The sequence below is a fragment of the Triturus cristatus genome, chromosome 8 (genome assembly GCF_964204655.1).
Source record: "Triturus cristatus chromosome 8, aTriCri1.1, whole genome shotgun sequence".
Taxonomy (NCBI): domain Eukaryota; kingdom Metazoa; phylum Chordata; class Amphibia; order Caudata; family Salamandridae; genus Triturus; species Triturus cristatus.
In genome coordinates this window covers 283,595,220-283,614,564 of record NC_140591.1, presented here as the reverse complement: position 1 = coordinate 283,614,564, position 19,345 = coordinate 283,595,220, and the positions used below count along the sequence as shown (strand labels likewise).

General features: G+C 41.6%; 1 long non-coding RNA gene across 1 annotated transcript; it reads left to right on the top strand.

Moving 5' to 3' along the window:
• Nucleotides 1-11,474: 11,474 nt before the first annotated feature.
• LOC146801986 (uncharacterized) lies at nt 11,475-19,132 on the top strand. Its single transcript, XR_014967348.1, has 3 exons — nt 11,475-11,714; nt 11,899-11,994; nt 18,472-19,132. It is a non-coding gene; the product is annotated as an uncharacterized LOC146801986 (long non-coding RNA).
• The last annotated feature ends 213 nt before the right edge of the window (nt 19,133-19,345 follow it).

Genomic DNA, 19,345 nt, shown 5'->3' with positions numbered 1-19,345 from the left:
GACGAAGGCCTCGGCACTTACTTGTTTTTACAGATTAAGCACTGGCATTACAGCAGACATTACCAACATTTTCACACAGATCCTTCACAATTTACAGTTGTTTTCGACCACCTTACATCGAGCATAGCGATTTCTGTCCATCCATTCACATGTGCATCACAAATGTGCTATTACAATTTTTTTGCAAACTACAATTTAAAACCAATTTGTTCATAAAATAAAATTGGGTGAATTTGGCCAAGTAACTAAATCTCCCTTATGTGAAATAAAATGTAATTGTGTAACTCCGCAAGATGTATATTCGCAGTTAACAAACATGGAGCCAGATGTACTAAGATATTTTGCAGATGCAAAGGCGCTGATTGGCTAAATCAGCGCCTTTGCAACTGCAAAATAGCATTTTGGTATGTAACAAGCCAAAATAGTGATTTGGGTTTGTGAGAATATACTGAATTGCCATTTGAAAGGGGTGTTTTTAGGGCGTCCCTTCCAAATAGCTAGAGATGTAATAATATTTTGCAACCAAAATCCAGTTATAATAATAATAATAATACAATCTTTATTCGACAAAGCATACAGACATAAAAGTTACAGTACATAAAAACAAATAGCAGAGTAATAAAAATGGGCTAATTCATTTTGTCATCACTCTGAGAGCAACAGCACAATATACAATCCTCTTGCGGGGCCACTAGATTAAGCATTAATCTCAATGCTAGCTGTTTTTACTCGATGCCTGAATCAAACATTTAACAATTTACAGAACACAACCCTATGTATTCCGAGATTTCCTGGATCTCACCATTGCTCTTAAAAAGTGTGTAACCACAAATAAAATGCGTTCAGTCTGCGGAGTTGCATGTGTAAAAGCGCAATTCGAGCCTGTCAAAAACCCATGGCTTTTAAATATGGTTTAAGATACAGTTGCCGGGGATGTGTAAAATATTTACATAAAAAGACAAAATATAAAATGTCTTAGGGAGCCCTATTGTCGCAGCCACAGGGTCCTCGATCTTCAGTTCTCGCTACAAATCCGACAGGGACAGCCAATAAATGATGGAACATATTAAATCTAAAACACGTAAATTAAAAACCGGTCATAAGCACTGGTTAGAATAGTAAGAGAGTGTTCAATTCCTTGCACTGATTTCACTAAAGCATGCGCTCTAACTGACGGTTTTAGCAATACCTTGTCTTCTCGTTCCATGCTGACCTTGTTAAAAAAGAGATCACTGATTTATTTTTTATAACCTTTCTTCACTAATCTAAAGTTTGTAAACATGTCTGGTCTTCCTAAGCTACACAACGTATCTTTAATATATCTTGGCCAAGGTATTATAAGCGCATGCTCCAATGAGAAGCAATCCACGATTATCTCTTGATTGAGGCAGTCCTCCTCCTTTGCCCAAATATTCAGCCAGCAGCGAAGGGGTTTCACTGCAACTAGATCCACCACGTGCCTCACCCCAAGTTCTTCGTGAACTGAGTAGGCGTGGGTACATTGAGGGACATTTAATAACTGTCTCAGGTATTTATTATGCGTGGCTCTTATAGCCCCAGATTTCACTCCCACGCACCGCTTTAGAAATACAAATTGATCGATATAATTTTAAATCACCCCAGGTGACCATGTGCCTAGTCTATGTGCAAAGTTCGCAATTGCCTCCGCTGACTTCTTCGTGTCCACCACCTTCTCTTCTTTCAGGGTGTTCCAGTTTAATTTAGCATCAAATAAAACCCTGGGGCATTTAAAATCTGGGACTTTGGCTATGCTATGGGAGCCTGCCTTGTAAAAAGTAGTACTCTTCCCTCGACAGCCCACCTCCATCACAAACGAGTTCGCATAATTGGGGGACAAATCCAGTCCCTTCATAAATTAAGATTTGCAATGCTCTTGGGGTTCGTGCTATGAGCATGGCATCATCTGTGTAAAGCAAGACTGGTACTGATCTAGAACCTATTCTCAGTGTATCAGCATGCAGGGATATCATTGCAGATTCCAACCCGTTAATATACAACGTTAATAAAAAAAGGGGCAAGAATACAGCCTTGCCGCACCCCTCTTGAACATTTAAAGCTATTCGTGAGATCGCCGTCTTGAGTGAAACGTACCCCCGCTGTGGTATGCACATATAAGGACATCAGGGCATTTATAATGGAGCGCTCTACTCCCAAATCATCTAACGGCCCATAGTTTACTTCGGTTCACCCTGTCAAATGCTGCAGTAGGTCCATAAAACCTAAGTAAATGGATCCCGCTTTAGCAATTGTGTATTTGGCTATCACAAGTTAGAGGTTCAGGCACTAATCCACTGTAGATCTGCCTGCTCGGAAGCCATATTGGGCCTCCAAGATAACTTGATTTTTGTCTGCCCACTCCACTAAACTATTCAGTATGACCCTCCCTATGACCTTTACGATCGAGTCAATCAGCGAGATGGGTCTAAAACAATTGGGGTTATCTCTGTCCCCCTTCTTGTAGAAGGAGACGATGATAGCTGTTGACCAAGATTGGGGCATGGTTGACGACACCACCGCATTCAAAATCTTCATTAAAATAGGGGCCCACACCTCAATGTTGCTTCTGAACAGGTCAGGCGGGATCCCATGTGGACCCGGCGCATTGTTATTAGTCAGTCCCTCTATGCCTGTTACTACCTCGTGTAACTGAAATTCAATACACGAATCACATGGGAGGGGCTCCCATGCATTATTACAGTAAGCTTCCTCCCCAAAATTATAGACTAATTGGAAGTGACTCTTCCAATGATCTTGTTTTTATATGATGACACATGGATGGTTTGTCCGGTTCAGAGAAGCAAGGTCTATTAATAACACTCCAGAATAAAGAGCTATCTTTCAACTCACTTGCCTTGACCAATTCGTCCCAAGCCTGTTTTTGTAGGGCTGACCTCCGTTCCTTCAAAACCTTTTTATAAGTCCTGCGACAATTAGCGACCTTCAAACTGCTATGGGGCGTCTCTTTCAGCGTCGCTTTGAGGGACCTCAGTGCTTGTGAGCATTCCCTATCGAACCACCTTGGGTTTTCTGATTGGGAGGTGACTACCGGAACAGTTAGGAGAATCCTCACTGACTTTGCTATAGTGTCAAAAGATTTTAATACATCCTCCTCTGATGGTGAGGTATCTAGGCACTTCAGAATCTCCTGTTGCCTCTCTTTAAACAGGGATAAGTAGAAAGCATTACTGTCAACCTGTGACCATTGCCGTCACCTCCCCATATCTGTTGACTTTAATTTTCCTCCTGCACTCCAACTATTGTCTGCTTATGTCCACTGAATCCGCATCCCCATAACCAGAGGGTTGTGATCACCGAAAAATCCAGTTGCAAAATTTTAATATTTTACCGACTACACAAGGGTCGTAGTAACCTATTCGCAAACAGAAAGGGGTCCCTGAAGGACCCCTTCCTTTTTAGAATGTTGATAAAATCGTTTTTAAGAGTAGGCAGTCGTACAAGGGACCCCAAAAAATGAGGAACATTTAATTTTTTTAAACACATCCCATTTTCCTTTAACTAAAACAGGCTATATTTTTTTTAAATGTACTTTATTAAAATGCAGTCACAGACATGTGGGTCTACATTCCTGTGAATGAAACATACAAAAGGTGAAGGGAGATCTGCTTGCAACAAGTCTAACCACTGGCAACAGCTTGGAGTAGCACTCCAACCCAACCCATATTATTAGGCCCTTCTGCCTCCAAGGAGGAGCAGAAAGCCACAAGACACCAGGGATATAATTTATTTAAATGTCAGGGAGCAGCCCCTTTGGTAAGGGTAGCTCCCCTTACTGGGGGCATATATTGTGGCAGTTTCTGCCTCCATTGGTGGCAGATTGGCTATATTTGTAGGCTGATCTGCCCCCAAAGGGGCAGAGAGCCCATAGACACCAGGGATAGGAGAGGAAGAGAAGTTGGCCTAACGGCTAGAATGGTCGACCTCGAATCTGGGGAACTGGGTTCGAGTCTCGGCAATGACGCTGAACATCCTGTGATTCGGGGCAAATCACTTAATTTCCCCGTGCCTAACAAAAAGAAATGAATGTGTCCTCATGTAATGCAATTGGTGCTATGTAAAGCGCTCTGATACCCGATTCGGGTCAAGTTCGCGCTATATAAAACTCTGTAAAATAAAAAATATTATTTATATGAATGTTGGGAAGTGGCCCCTTAAGCGAGGGTTGCTCCCCTTTTACTGGGGGCATACATTTTGGCCATTTCTGCCCCCCTCAGGGGCAGATTGGCCTTATTGTTGGGCCCATTTGCCTTCAAACAGGGCAGAAAACCACTAGACAGCAAAACAACATTCTGTGTGTGTGTGTGAACTGGAAGTTGGCTGATGGTCTGCCTGTACTGGCATTTGGCTGGCTGTGTATGTACTGACATTTGGCTAGTGGTGTGTGTAAACTTGAGCTTTGCTGGCTGTGTATATAGACAGGCGCTTGCCTTGCAATGCGTGTGGACTGGCGCTTGTCTGGCTGTGTGTGGGCAATTGCGTTTGGCTGGTGGTGTGTGTAGACTGGTGCTTGGCTGGCGATGTGCGTGGACTGGCACTTGGCTGGTGGTGTGTGTGGACTGGCACTTGGCTGGTGGTGTGTGTGAACTGGCATCTGCCTGATGGTGTGTGTTGACTGGCTTCTGGCTGACAATGTTTGTGGCTGGCATTTGGATGGTGATGGGCAGACTTCATAGTGTTTTATCATGTTAACTGTTTTATTTCTTGTCATCATTTGCATTTGTGATCGTAATGTTTTATTTCTCTTTTTTGTTCAAGTGCAAAGCTTTTGATTTCTTTTGCTGTATTTCCTGCTTGCGGTTTTCAGTCCTGGTAGATCTGCAGTTTGTGTAGTTGCATGAGTTTGGCAAGAAAATCTTTTTTGTACTGTTTACTCCAAATGAGTATCATTGCCCTGCATGAATGGGTTTTTTGTAAATGGTGTAATAATGGCAGCATATTTAGCTTCTGTGTGTGAAATTCTCCTTTGATATCTGCATGATGTGTATTGTGATGTCTTGGTGAAATGTTCTTTTGGTTTTTCCTTTCTAGTGGGATACCATTGGTGCTTGCTGTTTCTGTGCAGAGTGGGTGCAGGTGATCCTGAGTATAGCTGTCTCTGAAAAGTGAGAGTATGGTAGTTGAGTATAGGCTTTTGTGAGCTTTATATTGATTGACTTTACCTTCCAGATTTCTATCTGCCAGCAGTTTTACTTTCTGGTTTTTATTTTTTGTTTTACACAGTGTTGATTATTGTTGGCTTTTTTGTTGTGTTACTTTTATTAGTAAGGATTATGGCTAGCTGCAAGATTACTGTGCAGCATGTTGCTGGTATGCCTTTCAAATCTCCCTCTAACAATGATTATGAGACTGAATATGCATCTGAGGCAGAGGAGGAATTCACTCTCAGTCACTCTCAGTGCGGATGAAGTGCCTCTTTTATAGGAGGACACTGATGTGCTGTTAGTGCAGCAAGCGGCCTGTGGCTGAAAGGCTTCACTTTGGAAGCTCTGGACTCTGGGTTGCCCCAAACATGGTGCAGCCATTGTTGCCTGCCTTTAGTGGTGTCGCAGGTTATTGAGTGTACACTGAAAACCTTTTGCCCATACATTTATTTCAGTTGTGCCTGTACGATGTATTTTTGGATGAGATTGTTGAATAGACTGATTTGCATGCTGAACAGTATTTTAGGGACAACAGTGCCAGACTTAAGCCCCGCTCTAGAGCTACCTGATGGACTTCCACAAATCCTAAAGAAGGTCTGAGGTTCAGTGTTTTTTGAGGGGTTTAATAAGGATGCCTTCGCTTGCCTCATATTGGTCTACTAGTCCCTTGATGGCGACTTCTATATTTCCTGCAACCATGAGTCGTGATCAGTATTTTCTGCTGCTTCGGATGCTGCATTTTTCTGATAATGCTTCAACATTGCCACTGTATCACCCTGATGGTGACCCTCTCTTCAATATTCAGCCTATCCTTGATCATTTTGTATATTGCTTTTCAGAGATCTATGTTCCAGGAAAAGAAATAGCTGCGGCTGAGTCTTTGGTTCTGTTCAAGGCCGTATTGTTTCTAGGCAGTACATTCCTAGCAACAGGGCACATTATGGAATTAAGATGTATATGCTTTATGAGAGTAGTACTGGATATGTCTGTAATTTTAGGATGTACACTGCTGGGGATTACAATATTGACTCCCCTGGTTGTCCGTCCACTTCTGGACTTAATAAGAAAATTGTGTGGGAACTTGGTAGAGGACCTTTAAGCAAAGGGCACCATTTTCACATAGATAACTTCTACACTGGTGTGCAATCATTCAAAGAATTGTTCAAAGTGGACACTGTTGCATGTGGCACAATCTGCTCCACCCATAAAGGTTATCATAAACTTGTAAGGGGATATTTAAATAAAATAGGGCACTGGCGCCCAATGTCCTCTGGAGGTCCCAGTCTACACAGACTTCCTGTGGGCAATATTTAGATCCTGCTTTGAATCTAAAGACGTGGTGCATGCTCCTTGATTTTTCAGCACTGTACATGAGTGGCTACATCAGCTATACAAATCACCGCCCCTGCATATCAGGTGGAGTATCGTGTGTTTTGCTTCTGGTGGTACATTCCACCCACCATCAGCATTCCTGTGAAACCTCCAAATCTTCAATGTTGGTTTCTTGATGTCTTCTGCTTTTTCATAGCCCCTTGGTGTTGCTTTCTTATTTCTCAGCAGCCGCTGTAAGAGTCTGGACCTGGCATGGGCCCTGACATTAGATAGCTGGACAAGGGATGTGGGAGAGTGGTCTCTTGCAGAAGAATTGCACATGAAAACCTGTCGGAAAGGCGAGAAAATAGCTGAGGACATTGCACTCTGAAGAGAAATCTGGAGGGAGCCACTAAACCCAACAGGAAATGGAAACGGTCAGATCAATGGATCTGCCAGCAATAGTGAAATGTGGTACTGGGAACTGTGTGGTATCGTAGTCATGTATGATGCTAAGTCTCCCATATTGTTACAGATAAATATACAATAATGATGTGTGCACTGGACTCTGACACAAATTGGAAACAAGCTGGATGGAGATATGTTGTTAAAGTCTGTGTATGACCGCTCAGTTACTGTGAGAAAAATTGAATAAATAAAGTTTGCAAAAAAAAGAGTCTGGCCCTGCTCTGCTGTCCAGCCCTTGATAGTATCCTCTCTTGAAGACTTTCAACAGCAGCCCCTCTGTGGTTCTCAAGACAGAAAACTCTGTCTGTACTCTATTGTATCCAATGCCTTAAGCTTCTTTCAGGGTGCCTGCGTGCCTAGCAGGAACCTGGGATACTATATTATAGGTTACCCACAACCAGTTCACAGACAGCCAAGAAAACCACCTTCCTTCATTGTTCCCAACAATTTCACACTCTTCTGGTCCAACAGGGAGAAGAGGAGCTGGTGCAACTAGCTTTGGAAAGGCAACAAAAGTCCCAGAAGTACTAGTCAAAAGGTGGGTTCTCCCACTCTGGACAAGAGTTCATCTACCATGTGGGTCCATCCTTCTTCAGTTGCTTCTATTGTTCCCCTTGTATGGGGATTTAAAAAATGGATGTGGAAAGTTGTAGAAGGTGGCAGTTCCAATCCTCACTGCCATTTTCCAGGAGCTACCGACGTTCTGCCCACCCCCCTACATAGCATCAGGTAAAGCTTGAAGGGAAATTGGATGATATCCCTTTGTCTCAGTCGCGTTCCACCCACCTTGGTCTTGTTTCTTACCATCATGATTCAAAGAAACTCCCTACTTGTAGTGGCTGGAGCTGAAGGTCTACCAGCCATCACTTTGTCTTAAGTGGGACTATCCTGCCAGCGTTTGTCATGGAGGCAGCTAATTGCCAAATAGAGATTTCACTCTGCCCTCTTCCTCTGCCAAAGGAAGTGTAATATCTTTAAATGGTTCTAAATGGTCAAAGTAAGCTTTGAACTGCCATCTGAGCTGCAGAGTAATTTACATGGCTCAGCACGGTAGCTCAAAACCTTAACTCCATTAAGGCTGACAAACATACAGATGTTCAAATAAAAAAAATCATAGCAGATGCATATGGAGTAAAACTAGGTCTTTTGAAAGGTGAGCACTGTCAGTTGTAGCAAAACCATTTAAAACAGAAGGTTACAGTGAGTGAGGCTCCATTAGGGAGAATCAATTACATGAGCAATCCAAAAAACAAAGGTCCAAGAGCCCAACGACTTGGGATTCCCACATGTTAAAGTTTCTTTCACTACACTGCTTTATTTCAAATTCAACCTGATCCTCTACATATTCAGTAAACTTCTTTTTTGTATTCTCTCATTCAGCTTCCAGCACTGCTCTTGCCATATTCTTGCTGATACTCCTTATATGTGAAGTGCAAAATGTTGACACTGGTGCCTCCTCTTAGCAGGCGGAGACCATGAAAAGAGGATAAATCTAGCTTCCATGGGTAACTGAATGGGCAGCGCTACTGAGGACATAACCCACTTTCAGTTATGCTGTTCCAGACACAAATCATTGTTGTTACCTTCACTATCAAGCTGGAACAAGAAAAAAGAAAGCCTGATGAATAACACATTTTCTCCTGCTCAGCAACATATCAGAGACGCTGACAAAATGCCTGAGCAGGTAGCTCATCAGAGTCTGGATGCTATGAGAGTCACACCTGATAAAAAACACAACATAGGCTCACCGTATTGGAAAGCAATTGGAAATTCAAAACTAATTTCCATTATTCTTGTCACCTATAATGCTATGTACTACTGAAACAACACCTAAATAAATGTCCCGGCAGACACGGTGGAACTTGAGATCAGTTAACTAACCTGGATGTGAAAGGACAACATTCAAGCTGATCTATTGGTTGTATGACAAAATATTGCCAACAAAAATATCGGCAACAACAACATCACCTTAAAAATACATGAGGACACAAATAGCGAGCTCACTTCTTTGTATGTAAAGTGAAATATAGCAAGAAAAAGACCACAACATCATCAAAAATGATGTACTATATTGCATTTTAACTATTACACACTATATTAACTTTCAAACATATATTAAAAATAAGACTACATTTATGAAATAATTATACACATAAAATAAAATTTATCAACACATGTATAAGTTACAAATATAAAATAAAAATATATAATTTTAATTAATAGCAAAATATATAAAACAATTGTTTAAAGTATTATTTAAACATAGATACTCCTTAGTACAGACAGTAGATATTAAACAATTAAGATAATATACATAATGACATTAAAAAATTATAAATAATGCAACAAAATAAATAATAAAACACAATTTACATTAAAGTATTTTTTAAAATTAAAAAACAAATGTATATTAAAACAACTTTAAAAAATCAGATAAAAAATTTGATTTGGAGGCGCAAAATTCACCATTTTCACTCCAACCTGACCAACTATAGGGAAAGTGCTGAATGTTAGAGGGGTCAGATTTACTATTCCCACTCTGATCTGATCAACGCAATAGTTGGGAATGTGTTGAAGGTTTGAAAACCTGTATTTACTATTCCCATTCCAACATAAGTAGCAGTAGGGAAATGTTGGACTTTGGAAGGATCAGATTAACTATTCCCACTCACACATAGGCAACAGTAAGGAAAGTGTGGTCTTTGGAAAGGTTAGATTTATTATTCCCACTACAATGTAAACAATAGTAGGAAAATTATTGGATTTTGGAGGGGTTAGATTTAATTTTACCACTTCAAAATAAGCAACAGTAGAGAAAGTGCTATACCTTGAAGGGGTCAGATTTACTATTCCCATTCCAACCTGAGCAACTACTCTTCCTAAATCAACATTTAGAAAGCTCAGATTTAATGTTACAGGTCCTAAATTAAAATATAATGCATAAGCAAAGTCAAACATATATTTTTAACATGATAACATTTAAATAAATTATTCAAAACAAAAAAAGACGAAATGAATGTTTAAAGTTCTACATAAACTATATTAAAACAATTGAATCAATTAAAAAAATTAAAAAACAACAGAATTAAAATTCTCCAGCCAATTACCCTAAAATTCCAATAGCCACAAAACCAAACTAAATAACATACATAACAATACACATTAGTTAAAAATATAACAAAACTATATATTTAATTATTAAATAAAAAGTAAAAATAATTTAGTTACTACCCACATTATTTCAAACAATTGAATACTAAAACAATCAACAAAATAAACAATTAAGAAAAAAGTATTTGCATTTTTTAATTATCTAATAGATAACTAAAAAATAATTATACAATTAACAACTTAATACCAATGACATTGATATAATCAATAAAAAACTTAAATATTAAAAAATCTCCCCATCTCATTCCCCTACAACCTCAACAACCTGCCAAAAAATGACCTAAAATAAAAAACATGGAATTTATTACCAAATTAAAAAAAACATAAATAAACATACATAACATTAAAAGGAGCCTGCGGGGAACTGATGAAGCCACGTAGAATGGAGAGCCCCCTCACATCATGTTTGTCTGATATACACACTAATCATCTTATTCATATGAGTGTATCCCACTAAAAAGAGCACCAAGCAGATTTTTCATCACTGGCACCCATCATTCATTATTATTTGTATGTTTTAAAATGAGATTTTGATTATTATTAATATTTTTCTTGAATAATAGGGGTCACTGTCCACTGTTTTTGTAAACTATGTAATTGCAGAACAAGGCGTTAACAGCTATTAATACCTCAACAGCGTTAACAAAATGTAATACCCAACGCAGAAGGCAATAATTCTCAGTTAAAAACTCAATCAGCTGGATAGCTGCTCAGTTAACAGTACAGACAATATACACAGGAACTGTTTTGCACAACTCATCATGGTGGTGCTGTTTTCGCCCTGGTGTCATTTAGCACACATTTGTTGTATTTTGTAAGTGTGCTTATTTGGCAGCATTTCTTGTTGGATTCAGGGGCGGCTCCTCCGCTACGGCAGAGGAGCATTGCCCCACTGCTGCTTCCCTGCAGAGGCAACAGTGAAAGGGGAAATGATAATAAAATGCTGTTATTATCATTTTCTTTTTCACCGTTGCCTCTGCTGGGTACTTGGGTTGAGGGGCGGGACCAGGCCACCCCCCTGAGCTTCAAGATGAGGAGTTGTGGGCACTACTAAGTGCACATGAAGGTTTGGCCAGCCGTCTAAGGCACACTTAGCATTTCTTTGGAACACTTAGCATTTCTCTACCCGGCTGTGTTGTACAATCGGGTGGAGAAAAGCCACAGGCTCCCAGGCACTGTCTGAGTGTAGTATCGCGAGAGGCGATGGGGCAGCCCACGCGTCTCGCCACGATAGGGGGAAGGTCGGTCAGCGAACACCCCCAGAATAACGATTATGAAAGTGGGCTCGACGGAGGTTGAGACCACGTGAGCGAGTTAATAAAAAGCCCAGGGCTCTGGGCGGGGGTTAGTTCCTAGCTACCCACTAGTGTTGCAACTGTTTGCTGCGTAGTCATTTATTGTGTGGCCCCCAAACACTCACGACTTTACACTGAGCTCCGGAGCAGGCTGTTCTGACCAATCCCAGGGCTGCTCTCTTGTTGCGAATTCTATTCCCAGCATGAAAGCAGCACTGATATTGGCATCTCTGAGCCTGCGCACTGTGCACCAGTTAGGGATCGGGACAGGAGGAAGACGCAGCGTCAGGTAAGTTGCAATTAAATTAATTAATTGTTTTCTTATTTTTTAATGTATGTACGCTCCACCCTCTTGCCGCCCTACCACTTAGCATCATGGTCAGCTGCCACTGGTTGCATATGTCAAAGCTGTTTTGAAAATTAATGTTTACAAATTGGCGATGAAACTAAAATCTGAACTTTGATTTTTTCAGACTTAAAACTCCGCTTACAACTGAAAAAAGATGTGGAGCTAAACATCGCATCCTTCAATAGCATGGTGGATCAAGTTAGTATCACCCATGAACCAGGTAGTTTATGCACTTCACCCCACCAAGGGAGAGGTTTTGATGCATACATTTTTTGCAATTTTTTTTAAACTTCATTGAATGAATACAATATAGAAGTGCTGCTGTTGTTGCAATGCTATTGTAAAAACTCCCCCTAGTCCTGCAGAGCGCTGTCAAGCATTAAATTGCTTCACGGTGCAGAATAACAAACAGCAGGCTGCAAATCCTCCGTCGCGCCTACCTTTTCACAAAATAATATGGGCTACAGTGCAAACTACAGCCGCAGTGCGTGCATATTTTAGTTTATAGTAAAGTGGCCATATTCCGCTCACATGCCAAATGTATAAATAATGTAATCTGTTTATTGGGCAGGTGAAGTCATGAAGTGTTTTCAGGGACAAGCGCCCCTAAATGATTCATTGTATGATTGCAGGCAACATTCTGAAGGCCTCCTGCTCCCCTGATTAAAACGTCAATCAATCCGTTTACATTTAGATGTCCGCATTAGTCTAGGAAATATAGGGATTAGGGTGGGTGCCAAGGTTTGCGCCACAGCATGTTGCAGGTGTCTCATAGGGACACCTATGTTGCCTGCACAATTTATCATTCTTAAAGCAGCAATATTGTGATGGACGTTGTGACATGTGTGAGCAGAATAACGTATGTCTGCTCCTGGAAACATATATAGCCTGCTGCACCGACCTAGTGACCCCACAGTGTTTGAATTGGTAGACAACAGACGAATTTAAGGAGTGATTGCGAGTGTCTTAAGGGGAGAGGCCACTTTCTCCCGCTTGCACATCGAAGCCCTTATTGTGGGGAGACTAGCATAGTGTTTATAATGTTCTAAATCTAATTCCTGGAGATGATATCCATGGTTTAACTACCTCTGTGTTTTGTGGACTAGGTGCCAATGAAGAAAGGAGCAGAAGAAGGGAAAAGCTTCAGTTAACACCTGTATGCTCAGAGGACGTTTGCCCCCTTAACAAACACCACTAAATATTTAGGGGGATATTAGCAAGGGCCTTATCGCCGCTTTAGCGGTACTTTTTGGCGCTAAAGCGGCAATATTTCTATTGCCCTATTAGCAAGCTGCCGCTAACAGCTGTAAGCGACAGCTTTATGGCGAAAGCGACCGTTTTGGTGCCGTTTTGCATGTCAGCAATATAAATCGCTAATGACGTGCAAAGTAGGCGTTCCCAACTTAAAGCGACTGAAAACAGTCGCAAACCCAGCTTACCCCTATTAGCAATGGCCGCGAAGCAATAAAAAAATTCTTGCTAACCGCGAATATCGCTGGAACCTAACACCTGCTGAAAACATGACTTAACCATTCTAGTCAATGGGAGGTGGATCGTAAGGTTAAGTCCTCACCTGCCTATTAGCAAGCTTTTCATTAGCGCGTTAGATTTCTCGCTGGATTTCCCACGCTATTGCTGGGTTTCGCCGCTATCGCTGGATTTTCTATCTCCTTGGAGATAAGCGTTGATAATAACGCGTTATCTCCTCGATGAAATCCAGCGATAGCCGGCGATAAAAAAAACAGCGCTAAGCGCGCTTTGCGATAATTATTGCAATTTCTTGGTAATATCCCCCTTAGTTTTTATTGGATGTGCCAGGTAGAAGAAGTGGAGTGTGTGATGAAGGTAGTACAGCATTGAAACATCGAGCAGTTGATCACCCACAGCCATCGGTGGTCTGGGAATGGATAATATGGCTTGTCCGCCCACTCTTGGGTGCTCTAATGAATGAATGCCATACTTATTAAGCGCGAACAGCTACCCCTAGTTAGGGTGTCCCTGCACTGTGGATCACAGGAAGGGAGGAGGTTCTTGCAGAATAAAGATTCAAAAGAGGTATGATGTAATTTTCTAGTGAGTGTGTTCCAGTGTTTAGCAGTTTGGTAGGCAATGGGATACCCCTTCTGGTCTAATCAATCTGATCTAATCAATCGGCTTGATAAGCAGGGTTATCAAGAGGTTAGCATTACATAATCTGAGAGAAAGGCTGCACTTGCTAGGTCGAAGTATGTATTTTGTTGTTTGATCTAAATGTAATGGCCAGGTCCTTGAATTTGTGGCCTTATGTTCGTACACAGCATTCGGTAAAAGTGGTAGCAATTTGTTCATCTACTTTTACTAAATGCCTTGTTTTTTTCTGAACTGACATATGTTCGTACAAGTTGGTCGCAAAATTCTGATTCATAGGGGTAGCAATCTGACCTATGTCATTAATATGCATGCAATAGGTCATAAACTGCGACCCACTACGAATTGCTGGCATCGCCGGGATGCTGGCCTGCGCGGGTCAGCAGACCACCATGTCTGTGATTGCTTTTAAATAAAGCAATTGGTTTTTTTAAACACAGCCTATTTTAAAACTTTTTATTACAAGTACTCCTAAAAACTGTTTTCAAAAACATTGACAAAGAAGGAGTAGTCCCTAAGGCAACGATTCCTATTTGTAACTGGGTTACCACTTTGTTTGTTATGTCAGTAACCTATCAATGATTGCAAATGTTTGACACATAACATAAGAAATCTCCCTTAACATGTCCCTGTCAATTTGTGATTCGGTACTAGTAGTAAACCTATTTTGCAATCAGTAACACGCTACCAAATGGCAATTTGGGTTCCCAACATACCCCCAAGCTATTTTGCCGTCGTAAAGGCTTAAATTTTGTGAATCGGAGCCTTTGTGACCACAAAATAGCTTTCAACATAAGGGATTGATTAGAAAATAGTGAAAGTCTCTCAGGAGTCTCTCAGCGTCTCTTGTTATGGCTACCATTCCAAATGAGCATGGCCTCACGGACATCAAGAGCACATCTCTAACACTGACAGTACTCCTGAAATATTCTTACAAGGAATACAGGCCCAGCACCTTGGGGATCTCAACCTGGGACCCCTCCTCCTTGTATGCTTTCTTAGAAGCTCTCTGTCACTCCACAAGTGGATCCTTAACCTTCTCAGAGGGCAGTTCAAGGAGGCAGGACAAAATGCATGTTTTTGTCAATATTCATGGTTCACCTTTCAGTGCTCAGTGGGCACACAGATATAATACTCCCAAACCACTAAGGCTAAGCTAATTTTGAGGAAGGAAAGGCTGATAGAGGTCGAAAAATGTCAGCACTGCTTAGGAAAAGCCTTTGCATCTGTAGATGGTGCTAAGCAATACAACTACATTACCCATAAATCCTCAAACTCTCACACGATTTGGGGTAATTTGGAATCATTGGTTATAAGTTTTCTCATGTTTCACAGCATATTTGCTAGGCAATCATAATACTATATTTCTGCAGTCACTACACGGATTCAGAGGGGAAGCTTTTACTGGTGCAGTGGGTTCAATGTCTTCTTGGCCCAGACACTTGAGGTGTCCACTGAACCCTGATTATTGACCTATTTTGAAACATCAGCTGGGGGGGCAATTTCCGTCCTTGCACTAGGGCCCCCTTAAGCCAATTACAGTGCTGCAATGCAGCATTGTAATTGGTCTGAGCGCCGTGGTTCGGGGCTCAGATGGGGACTGGGAGCCTGTGCATGTTCTCCACCAAGGCTGTGTATTACAGCTCGGTGGAGAACATGCAAAGTGCACATGACTGTTTGGGCAGCCCAAGACGGCCGGCCAAATTGTCATGCGCACTTATTGTGCATGAACCACTCTTCCACCCTGTGCCACCAGCCTCGCCCGCTGTAACCCAGTCCCGTAGCTATGGAAAATAAAATGATAATAACAATGTTATTATCATTTTATTTTTCCTTTTTCCTGCTCTGAGAACAGTGGGGTTACGCTCCTCCACTTCAGCGGAGCAGCTGCCACTGAATATAGATATGTATTCTGGAAACCTACAGCCAGGTGTACTAACATTTTGGTTACAAAAATCAGTCACTAATTGTATACCAACTTTTTGCCACCTGCACTTTATTTTGCAAACTGAGGTATGTGCTAACCGGTCAATTCACAAAATAAGAAATTGGAGGGGAAAGCAGACTTCCATCTCTACTGTTGCATTTCTTTTTTAAAGTAGCCTGATTTACTTAAAGGAAAAAGAATGTTTTAAAAAATCTGAATTGTAAAAGTTCAGTGAAGCAGGCAGTGGCGCAATGGTGCAAAATGGTGTAGACATTGTTCAAGACAAGTGAAACCTTTACCATGTGAAATACCTCACATATCAATGTTTGGCCCAATTTGGATTCATCCCACATATCCATCCACGGAACATTTCTGCTTGTGCTGTGTGACTCTTGCACTGGTTCCAAGCTGTTTATATACAAACCTGTTCCTATTGATCACCAATCAGGGTGAAACAAACACACCTGTTGTCACACATTCCAAGGTATCACATCACATCAATTAGATGGTGTCAGTGGTCAACACCATGATGAATGCCTGCCTAAAAAATGAATCACCATCCCATACGATATTGTATTGTACATGTACATCACAAAGCACGCTATGTTTAACCTCTGCAACATTGCTATGTTCCCAAAAATAGCTAGGTAACAGTAGTGCCAGGACTAATGTATTCAACAACAAAGCAGATTTTAATTTGTACAAATAAACCATAGGTACAAAAGATAACAAATGGCCAATGGCCAATCCATAGAGAAATGGTGTTGCTTAGCACACTGCAGTGTCACAAAACGTGCCCTGAATAACACTGCTAGGGTAACCTCCCCACAAGGGGCATTAATTGAGCATCCATTGATCAGGAGAGGCACCTCAAAGATGTTATTTGGGATGGGGACGATTGGTTCTACGAGTGGTGTCCTTGGGTTGGAAAGTGGCAGTTTTAGAAGAGGAAAGCGTGGACTTACGTTTAGGAGGGGGGGCATTAGGAATGTGAAATTGAGGAGCATTAGGGAAGTAGAAGAGGCGGATGGGTCAGTAAGAGGCTGGATTTAGAGTTGAAAAGGGTGGCCTTGGGTGTGGGAGTGGTAGTAAGGTCCTTGGAAGTGGTAGTTGGAGGTTAGGGAGGGGTGAATCAAAGTGAAAATGAGGGATCTTTGATAGGGTACTTAGTAGTGGAAATGGTAAGGAGTGGAGCATTGGAGGTAGAGGGAATGACTGTGTGTGATGTGCTTGGGTCTGTTGCAGGTGCATGTGTGGCAGGTGTATGTGCTGTAAGTAGGGGTGTGTCTTGTTTCTGTGGTGTCTGTTGAGTGCTTGATTATGTGCATTTGTATTTCTTAAGTGTGTAGTATGTGACTGGTGTATCTGTGGACGTTGCGGCAGTGGAAGTGCTGGGTGTGGGTATTGTGGATGCTAATGTGGTTGTGACTGGGTGTGGTTATGTGTGGTGTGTGTATGGAAGTGATGGTGGTTGGAGGTGGGTGTGGTGTTATCTGTGCTGGCTGTGGATGTGGTGGTGGGGGTCCGGTGTGTGCATGCATGTGTTCTGTCATTTCTGTTGTGTGGTGATCCGATGGGGAGTGGTGTGAGTATGTGGGTGTGGTATATTAGTGGTGTAATGTGGTTGTGGTGGTGGGCGTGATGTTTGTCTGTTTGGATGCATCCCTGCTTTTTTGTGAGGTTTTTGCTTATGTGTGGATGTGATGCTTGGGTCTGTATGAGTATGTGTGTGTGCAAATGCTTGTTTGTGCTTTGGATAGGTTGGGGTACGGGTAAGGAGTAGGGATGCATGAGGTTGGGGTAGATGTGAGGCTGCACTGAGGAATGAGGCCAGAGCCTGAAAAGACTGATGTAGGAAAGTCATTGCACTGTGAATGCCTTCCAGGTAGGCCACTATCTGCTGCAGATGGCTGCCTTGCCCCGGGATGGTATTCACTAGTACAGTCTGACCCACAGAGATGTTTTCTCAGGTGGTCAGTAGCCTTCTCACTCTGTGCAATAGGGGGACAGGGGCGGAGGTGCCTAGAGTGAAGGAGACGGCTCCCCTCTTAGGGGATCAGGCCCGGCCAATTGGTTGAGGAGCAACAGGGAGGGTGGCGATGGAACTGGGGGTAGCAGACAAGGATGAAGTTAGATGAAATTCTGAGGGGTCAGCCATCACTCCGGAGTGTCCACTGGAGGATGACTCTGAAGATGATAAAGTAGAGATTGTGTCCTCTGTGGCATTCCCCACACTCGCTCGGTCACTGGGTCCCTTCATGTTTATGCTACTGCTGGAGCAGGATTTTCTGATGAAAATCTATTGGGTTTTTAAGCTCTGGTTTGTCTATTTGTCATAATTAAAATTATTAATTAATAATCACGAATTATTTGTTTTTTGTATATGTTTAAACTTACCAACGTACTAATGAGAAGAAAACCGACACGAGGGAATGCTTTCGTATTGCTATTTAATAAATGTGCATGTTTTATTAAATAAACGTTGCTGAGTGCTGTTTATTTTAAAGCACGAAACGCTTTTTGAATTAATGCTTTTCTGTGTTGCAAAAGCTAGATAATTACATACACATAAGGGTATCAGTGGGGTTAACACTGTTTAATCATTATGCTGTGGTAACGTTGTTTTTGTCTCTTTTAATTAAGATGGTCCATTTTGGCCTAACAATAAATGTCCGCCGTTTGCAGCCTGGCCTCGACTGAAAGATTTGTGATGAGAGGGCCTTGCTGAATATGGTTGAATCATCTGACCACAGTCTTCGCTTGGTTAAAACTTTCCGTGAGGACAGTAGCAGTGCTGGGCAAGTCTCCAAGAACCAAGAAATGTTTGAGTAACCTTGGAGGACAAAGGAGCCATAAAGAATGAACTGAATGGACTCTGAAGTCATCGTGTTAGCCCTGAGGAAATGTGGATGTTAAAGGATACAATTTTTTAGTTCCTGTTCTGTTTTTTTATTTTTGTGATTTTTTCCTGAGCGGAGATTTTCCAAATGTAGCGATGCTACATCCTTTCCTGCTCGCTCTGCTCAGCGGTTCGGCGGACGTGTAGAACATTTAATGTTTCTTTAATATTGCAAGTTTCATTATAAATATTGTTAGCCTAGAGAGGGCGGGAGGCCACTTTGCCATTTCTTCCCAAACCTGCGTTGGTGAGGATCGATGCTGTGAGGACGGTGACTCGAAGACTTCTACTGAGAGACTTTTCCTGATGACCCATTCTGACATTTAGCTAGAATAGGTAATTATGAGAAAATGATTTTTCCTGATTAATTTCTTTGACTAATTTTAGATAAAGAATCATAATTTTAAATACGGTGTTGGTGATTATTTCTTGTCGATTATTGAGTACTCTATTTGATTATTGTTGTATAGATTGTTTAGATTATGACAATTACAATAACTAGGTCTTATCGACCTCAGTGTAGATGTGGGGTGTTTAGGAGTTTTCTTTCCACAGGTTCAGTGCTGGTGGAGTATTTGAGTGTATGTTAGTGAAATGGGCCCTAGTGTATGGTGAGTG